Source organism: Trichomycterus rosablanca, chromosome 11, assembly GCF_030014385.1.
Source record: "Trichomycterus rosablanca isolate fTriRos1 chromosome 11, fTriRos1.hap1, whole genome shotgun sequence".
Taxonomy (NCBI): Eukaryota; Metazoa; Chordata; class Actinopteri; order Siluriformes; family Trichomycteridae; genus Trichomycterus; species Trichomycterus rosablanca.
Genome location: NC_085998.1, coordinates 32,784,094 through 32,791,403, shown reverse-complemented (window position 1 = coordinate 32,791,403; position 7,310 = coordinate 32,784,094).

Below are 7,310 nucleotides of genomic sequence, written 5' to 3'. Positions count from 1 at the left end.
GACAATAAATCGGGAAAGAGGTGACGTCACGAGAAGGGAACATCCCGCCCTGGAGTAAGGCAAAATGATGAAGAGTCAATTCAATGAACCGATTCCTAAAACCACCCGTTTAAATACATTACACTGTGCGCGTTTCATAATTCATCCAGCGATTCATTGTTATTTAGAACTTTATTCTGATCAAGGTCGCTGTGAATCTGTCTACACTTGCCGATTAAGTGTTCCCTTAATTTTTTATACAGTATGTTTACAAAATACAATTAAGCTGGTCAGTGAAAACATTCTTTGAACTCTCATCAGTTAAATGAAGCTTTGGGAGAATTGACAAATCACATATTTTTGTTTTTATTGCACTCCACAAAGTGCAATTGATTCTATTGCTTCTATTTTTTAAATTATATTTTTAATTTTTCTAATTTTCTACATTTTTACATTTCTATATTTTTTGTATAATATATATTTTGACTATTTGTACGTTTTTGTAACTAATGTGGCTGAGCAGTCACTAAAGCATTTCACTGCCAGTTGTACTGTGTAAGACTATGTATGTGACAAATTAGATTAGATTAGATTCAACTTTATTGTCATTGTGCAGAGTAAACAAGAACAGAGCCAACGAAATGCAGTAGCATCTAACCAGAAGTGCAAGATAGAGATTATATACATATGATACACAGTTAAAGTGACCAGATAAGTGAAATGAGGAGACATATAAGAATATTAGGACTATTAAACAGATAACGATTATTGTACAGTGTATAGACTAATATGTATTTACAGAGTAATGAAGGTGACTACAGTGGCTACATAAATGAGTAATGAATGAGAATAAATAAAGTGAAGTATATAAGTATAGCAAGTATATACAGTGTATACATAAATAAACCTTGATTTGATTTTGTGTACAGTATATATTTTTGAGGGTTTATATAGTGTACAGTTTTAGTGGGGAATCAAACATATGGGCTGACTTGTTGAAGTCCCTCCTGCTGTCCTGTTATTGATATGTCCCTATAGGGGTGGGAGCATGGCTGTATTACTGACCGGGCCAGTGGGGCCAGCGCCCAGGGGCCCTTGAGGTCAGGGGGCCCCGGGGGGGCCCTGGCCCAAAACATTTTGCGATGCCTATCAACATTTATGATACAATATATTTTTATTTCCGAGGGCCCTCCATTTTAAGCATCCTCTGACTATTAGGGACTTTGACCCCAGGGCCTCTTGGGGGCCCTAGCCATGCTTTTGGGGCCCCTAGCCATGCTTTTGGGCCCTAGCCATGCTTTTGGGTGCCCTAGCCATGCTTTTGGGCCCCTTATGAAAATGGATGAGGCGTTGTGGCACTGCTCTGACTTCGACTTCTGGCTATTAGGGGTCCTAGGAAAGAGGGGGGCATATTTTTAGAGGGCCCTGGTATGAGAGCCCCTACCAGGGGGCCCTAGAGAAGAGCAAGGCATACCATTAGAGGGCCCTTGATCACTTAGAAGTCGTTTACCATGGCTCCTTGACTTTCTAGGGACCTACAAATTGCCAGGCAAGCTACCATATTTCATATTTCATTCAGGATTAGGATGCGCCAAAACCGCCTGAACTCACTGTCACTTCTGGCCATTGAATCAGATTTGGTCAGACAGCTTAATTTTGATGAATTAGTGGATGACTTTGCAAGAAAGAAGAGTAGAAAGAAACTTATATAAAATAGATTCTTGTGTTAGGGTTAGTTATTGACAGGTTGTTTAATGTATTAATTTATTTATGTTTTTGGAGGGGGGGATGGTGTTCCTGGGCCACTCTTTGCCCAGGGGCCCAGACTATCCTTAATCCGTCCTTGGGTGGGAGTCATACACCCCTTTGCTAGGGATGGGGGGGGGGGGGGGCGTAAAACATAATGGGTGGACATCGTTAGCTATATTTTTAAAGCCAGAACTTTATTCAGGGCTTGATTTGTGGAGGGATGATGACAGCAGAGCTACTGATACAGGTTTAATTGAAATATAAAGTAAAGAAATAAACTGGTGGTGTCTAACTTGACATGTAGGAGCCCTCAGATGTGACACAGGCAAGTTCGGCAGATTTTTTTTTTTGAAAACAGAAAATGATGCATTATAGGTTTTCCTACAATGTATGTTTATTAAATGCAAAAAAACATAGCTGCTACTAACTAGCAGCTAACTACTGATAAAATAATTTTAAAAATATTAAAAGTAAGTAATATTAGGCAACGAATCACCACGTTAAGCAAACGTTACCATGTGGAAGTGAGTTTAAACTCAAAGCAGTGTTTTAATTGCCCTGATATGTAATCGCCTCTCATGTTCACACTGGGACCAAGGACGGATTAAGGATAGTCTGGGCCCCTGGGCAAAGAGTTGGCTAGGGGCCCCAAAAGCATGGCTAGGGGCCCCAAAAGCATGGCTAGGGCCCCCAAGAGGCCCTGGGGTCAAAGTCCCTAATAGTCAGAGGATCCTTAAAATGGAGGGCCCTCGGAAATAAAAATATATTGTATCATAAATGTTGATAGGCATCGCAAAATGTTTTGGGCCAGGGCCCCCCGGGGGGCCCCCTGACCTCAAGGGCCTCTGGGCGCTGGCCCCACTGGCCCGGTCAGTAATCCAGCCATGACTGGGACAGAACCTGTCTGCGCTAGGGGTGGGCGGATCGATCCAAATGTCGACAGTATTGATACCAACCTTGGTATTGTAATCGGATCGATACTAGCGTGATGGGATCTTTACTTCAGTTTGACTTTTTCTCCGCTACATTCAGCACGTTTCTCTGGTTCCATAAGAAAGTAGAGATCACGTGTGTACAGACAGCAGCAGCTCCTCTCACATCATGCTCACCTCGCCCCGCCCCTCCTGCTCTGCTGTGATTTGTTGTGGTACCGTCACGTGACTGAGCGGCACTGAGAGCCCGAACACATGTAGCAGTGAGTGAGGAATACTGTTTTGAACCCTTTACTTTGCACATACAGAAATAGGAGCAATTTTATGAAAATAATAATGTAAATTATATGTATGTAAAGTACGAACGCACCTTACGCACTTTGTGCACCCTACGCAAATTCACGAACGACCCTGAGACGTAGGTCAGGTTCGTGAATCGGAGCATGCGTAGTGAGGCTCTCATTCCATGTGTGTGTGTTGTGATGAATAAGTGCTCTTTTATTTTGACTTTGTGCTTATAAATGGAAGCAGATGTGTATCTATTTTTAAATTTAAATGAACAAGGACACATAGATTCGGTCACTTTTAAAATTTTACATATTTATTCACCCAGCAAGTACAACTACGTGGTATGAGTTAGTTAGCCGCTTGGTGGTGATACGCCATGATAGTAACATTTTACCTCACAAGTGACGAGAAAGTAAAGCAGAAACAAGAAATGTGACCGCTTTAAACATCTGAATTTATCTACAACCCTTCTGAGAGCAGCGACAATATTAATATAATAGAGTTATATTTACAGAGTGCTTTTAGAGATCACTGCAATTAGCATAGCAGCTAACACTAGCGACTAAGCTAACAAGTACCGGTGTTGAGCATGGATATTAGTGTACTGCACACAGTGCACAAGTCTTTATTGTTTATCTCATTATAATAGTGATGGTGTATGAGTTGTTTGGGTTTTAGTATCTCAGCTGTGAACTAGTTGGCTAGGTTAGGTATTGACACCTTCACACAGCTGTTCTAACCTTATTACTAGGGGTGGGCGGATCGATTCAAATATCGATAATATTGATACTTCAGTTTTTATTTTTTCTCCGCTACATTCAGTACGTTTCGTTTCATAAGAAAGTAAACAGCATAGCTGCGTCCGAAATCGCATACTTCCATACTGAACAGTACACAAGAGCCAGTAGTGTGTCCAAATACGTAGTAATTATTAAGCAATAGCGAAAAATACCCGGATTACCTTTTTGAGTATGCACACACTACGGTCTGATAATCTATCCCATAATTTAACTGGAGCTGATAGATGGAGGAGACTCGGTTCTTTACAAGTGTAAGTAAGTAAAATACGTTCAGCTCGTATAAAACCACCCGGTTCCTTGTGCTCACCTTCATTGTTCAGTTTGACAGTGAAACACTCGATATGCTTCAGTGCTCAAAACACAACATGGAAACGTGTTGAATTTTATTTTCTTTAGTATTTGAGCTCCTGTACAGACGCGGTTGTGGTGCAGCCACATTGTTTAATGTTTATTTTTTACTCTTCTTTATATAGTAAACCTCCCCGGAACACGAGCTAAACCCAAGCTAGCAACTGGACAATTATCACTTGATCTATATGAACACACTATCAAAAATATGCTTGTACATTAATACAACATTAACAAGTATATGTTCAACAACAATAAAAATTATATATATATCAAAGCAAAAAAAAAAAACACAGCTAGAGGAATTACAAATCATTTAAGAAATCTTGTTCCAATAGCATAACATATAAAATAAAAAAGACAATAAAAACCCTCCTTAGAAATGCGTTATTTTTTATATAAATCTAAAGTACTTTAAGACAGTTAACAATCAACATGATTTCTTGTTTAAAGAGAGGGTCAAGGAATTTACTGTTATGTAATATGTATTCAAATCTAAATTTATTTTTAGCATTTTTGGTTTTATTAATATAATATTTAGCTAATAATATAATTAGGTTAATTATATAACATTCAGTTGGCTGAAAGAGAGGGTTATCAAATATATATCGACTTAATCTAGCATTAACTGGGTAACATCTGTGAAGTATAGCAAGTGGACAAGTTACCTCAGCAAAGATCCACATGATGGTGCAGAAACACCACAAACATGCTGACAGAAAAATGCTTCATTTGGTCAAATTTCCCTTTATTATCATAAATAATGAGTACAATTTATTATTTTCATATATGGAACTGCATATGGAATGATGTGAATCCTGAGTCAGTTTAGTGATTCAGTTTATTGCTTGTTGCTCATAAGTCTTTGTCAGTCACGTGTGTTTAGTGCATCACTGACGCGCCATTGTGGATGTATCAGCAAACACACCTGCATTACTTTTTACTCTTTCATTTCAGTGAAAGCTGGAGAAGCAGACACGAAAAGAGAGGAAACCATACCGAGACAAACTCAGCAAGGATGCCAGGAACCCTTATTTGGATAAAGGATCATCTGTTAACAGCATTGATGAGCTAAATGAGTTGCGAGCTGGTGGAACAGCGACCATGTTACACTTGTAGCGGTAAATGTTTGTATTGTTCATGCTGCTTATTTAACACAAATAGTACTCAGTTTTTGTCTGTGTCTATTTACAAGTACAAATAAAATACATATAAATTTTACATTACTGTACGTGATTACTGTCCTGATTTTTACACACACTTAAAAACAATAGTTCATTAGTCGAGACGATGGTTCTTTTGCATGCTGCAAGGCAAGTTTATTTGTATAGCACCTTTCATACACAGTGGCAATTCAAAGTGCTTTACATAAGGAAAAAAAAAAGGCTTTGCATTATAAAAATGGGTCTTGAATGTGAAAATATCTATTTGTGCAATCAGACTGAGAAATGAAAAAGTGGGTAGTTGCAGGGAAATGTTGCCACGAAGTGTGTTCGTCCGTTGTATAATTTAATTAAGTAAAGGGTATAACTAGAAAAGTGCATCATACCTAGGGTTGCCAACCGTTCCGTAAAATATGGAATCGCTCCTTATTTGGAAACTTAACGTCGTGTTCCGTGTTGAACTGATATGGGACGAGCTTTGTTCCGTATTTTTTATCAGTGGGAGAGAAATGCTGCAGATGGAAGGACAGAAGGAAACTGCTGCAACCGTGGTAATTAGAAAGCGTTTGGTTATTATTTTAAGTAGTGTTCACTTTTATTCTTAGTAACGCTGTGTGTGCACAGGCATATCAGCATAACAACCTGTTTATGACTCCGCTGTTTGAGTAGCGCATTGGTCAGAGCGCATCGCGCATGTTTTTCCGCCCTAGGTTTGAATCCGGCTTAGGGCAAAACTAAAGTAACACGAGCAGGGCCAGCGCTATGGGGGGCACTGGGGTGGGCACTGCCCCCCCCTCCAGATTTTCTTACTGCCCCACCAAGCAACGCAGTCCATAACCGGGGCTGCGCATGTCAGTGTGAAGATGGATTATATACAAATGTAAATCAGGCAGAAATCACACCGACGTTCACAGCTATTTACCCTGGCATATAAACCTATAAATACATACAGTATGTAGTCCTAATTATTGTCAGAAAATGAAATAATGCAGACCACATTTAATGTCTGTCCATGGTTTTGTGTCCTTGGTGCCACTTTTAAAGATAGCAGAAGTGTATATTTATCTCCGTGATTAAACTTTAAATCTTAGATCTAATGAATATTTTTTTCGTTCTTCTTTCTTTTCTGACAGAATAATGTAAGTTTTTGAACACTTTGCTTTGCACATACAGAAATGGGGGCAATTTTAATAGAAATAATAATGTAAATTATATGTACGTAAAGTACGAACGCACCTTACGCACTTTGCGCACCCTACGCAAATTCGGACTACGCTAAAAACGCAGGTCAGGTTCGTGAATCGGTTGGTAAATAAATGTATAGAAACAGTAAATATGTACCCTATATTCTTTTTCCAACGTAAAGTCTCTTAGAGAGATCACTGCTGCTTAATATCGCCATCTTGTGGACAATAGCCGTATGTACAGCATTCACTTACTGTTTATTATATTTATAAAAACAAATCTGTCACATTTGTAAATAATGAATAATAAAAATGATTAATTTATTAAGAATCTCATTAATTATTTTAGTGAAATACTATTAGTATTTTATTGAGCGGGTTTTCCACACTCTGGTCAACACAACGCTACATTAGTGGCTGGGAGCGATTAAAGATATCTGCGCATGCGCATTTCAAAACTACAACACTTAACTCGTTTTTAATTATTTTACCGGCACCATGAGTTCACTGAGAGGTTCGATTAAATCTGATTATTGTATCTTACCGTCTGCACTTAATATAATTCCTGTTGGCAAACAGCTTCAGTCAAAGGTAAAACTTTTTGAAATTTCATTGTACTTGTGTATAGTGACAATAAAGATTCTATTCTTTTTGGAGGACATGAGTCTCTTTACCTGCTTGCTGTTAAAGTTTGATGTTTGCTGCTAGCTAAAACTGTTGTTTTGCTGTTAGCTAAAGTTCATGTCAGTTACATCTGCTAGCTAGTTTGTAATGGAAGCTGTTACTTCACTTTTGTATTGACTTTATGACCAAACCCAAAATCCAAGGTGCTGTATGTATATTTTTAAGTTTCTTTTTTTTTTTTTA